Below are 2,500 nucleotides of genomic sequence, written 5' to 3' on the forward strand. Positions count from 1 at the left end.
TGGACACTTATTTATCACCTTCGATACGGTAGATATTACAAAATCTTTTTACTTAGCTGTATCTCAATCTTTGCCCCAGTTGAAATATTTTTTAGCTTTAATCTCTTATTACTGCGCCGCCTATTCGTTTTTATTTTATTCGCTTTCTTTCTTTCTTTTTTCTTGTTTTGTAAAAAATACAAATTATGCTATGATGTGAAAGTTCATTTCATTCAAATAAGAGGAATGTCCTTATTATTTCATGTTATCTTTATTTCATATGAATAATCGGTCAAGCACATATCTATGCCAGTGTCCTCAGTATATTCTGTTTCGTTCTGTTACGATTTCTAAAAATTTTGTCCTCTCTGAATTAGGTTCCGCTTTCAGATTTGTGTGTGGGTTCGATTAGCTAATCTTACTTATAGATCTGACTCAAATTGGAATAGTTAATATATATGTATACAGCTTACTGCATGTATAAATTGCAATTTCTTAAAACCTACTTCATTCTCCTCACACGTCTTTAGACGAGCACAATCATTCCTCAAGTATAAACTCTTCCATAGTTCTGATCACACACAACAGCATGTTTATTTGCATGCATATGCTTCTCTTGTCAGACCTTCATGTGATGTTATCAAAAAGTATTTCACACATCTTTAGCGATTGATAATGACAAGCAGAGTGGCGCAGTGGAAGCGTGCTGGGCCCATAACCCAGAGGTCCGTGGATCGAAACCACGCTCTGCTACAAGTTTTGTTGTTGCTGAGAGAGGTCTTGCTTGTCACTGATCCTATTACTAGTACTACCACTGTTATTGTTATGTCTAGCTGATGTGATATTTGAGAAACTGAAATAAAAAGTTTATTTATTTTTCTTTAGTTGATTTTTAATAAATAAAATTCGTGCCAAATAGAACACGACGAAAGTGGCCGAAACTCTATAGTATGTACCATACTGGTTATTTAAGCATTTTGAAAAAAATATATGGATGACGAGAATGCTTATTATATGTGCAGCTTTGCATATGTTTTTTTTTTTTTTCTATAAATATTCAAATACAAACACACGTGCACACATGCGTGATTATGTTTATTATTGAAACCTTACACTCAGAATGAGTTGGTTCCGATTATAAGAATTATAAATTATTATAGAAAAACTTGTAAGATATCTTTTACAGTTGAGCATACTAAAATACTAATAAAAATCGGTGGTAATTCCTGTTACCTATTGTTATTTTAGTTTTATTTTTCTGTAAAATCCAATTTCTTAATTTTACTACTATGAATCCTTTATATCATCTTTATTTCACGTGAATATTAGGTAAAGCACAGGCAGTCTATCAATGTCACTTTCCCTAAAATACTTTACGTTTTGACGAATCTATTTTTTTTATATATATATATATATAATTTCTAATAATTTTGCACTCATCGAATCAAGATGTACTTCCAGATCTGTGAGAATTTATCATTTCTCAATGGCGGGCAAAGTAGATTTGATGAAAGCTATACTCTCTCATCATTTCTAATGATTTTTCACGCCCTTAATCTGTGTATATACTGTAATTTCTTAAGACTTTACCTTTAATAATTTCCATATGTCTGCACATATACACTAGTATTTTACCTTTTAAAGTATAAATTCTTCCAATACCCAAATACATAATAACTACCATTATTAATTAGCATATTTACACACTCCCTTGTCAGATATTCAGGTGCTATGAACATACATATTAAAATCACAAGCAGAGTGGCGCAATGAAAGCGTGCTGGATCGAAACCACGCTTGCTAAAAGTTTGTTGTTGCCGAGAAAGGCTTTTATTGTTGCCGAGAAAGGCTTTTGCTGTCACTTACCACATTACTAGCTCTACCATAAATGTTATATTTAGCTTATGTGATATTTAAGGAAATGAATGAAAAGGGATTTATTTTATTATTATTTTTTTTTTACTTAATTTTTATTGAATAAAAGTCCTGGCAAAAGGAAATATATATGGCAGTAATGGTCGAAAGTACATAGCTTACACCATAATGGATATTTAGGCATTTTGAATTAATATTGGTGGCGGGAGTGCTTACTTACAGGCGAAATTTCGCATATGTATTTTTCTTCTTTAAATTCTCTCATATAAACACATACATAGCCATAGTTGCTCACGCCTGTACGTTACCGCATGAGTTCATACTCAAATCCACAAGTTCACGTGGAGATAAACACACTACACTCGGACTGAGGGGTCAACACGACTGGAACTATAAATGATTATAGAAAAATATCAGATCTTATTAATGACCGTGTAAAATGTGTGTATGTGTGTGTTTGATCATTTAATCTTACAAATATTTCTGACTTAACTGTGGATGTTATTATATATGTACACAGCCTACTGCATGCATAAATTGTAATTTGTCAAAATATCCTTCAGTCTATCCACACGCCTATAGATGAACACATTCATTTAATTCATTTAAAATGTGTGTGTGATTGATTATTTAATCCTACTGTATG

Source organism: Penaeus japonicus, unplaced genomic scaffold (genome assembly GCF_977035675.1).
Source record: "Penaeus japonicus unplaced genomic scaffold, GWHDUDI00000001_assembly GWHDUDI00000013, whole genome shotgun sequence".
Classification (NCBI taxonomy): domain Eukaryota; kingdom Metazoa; phylum Arthropoda; class Malacostraca; order Decapoda; family Penaeidae; genus Penaeus; species Penaeus japonicus.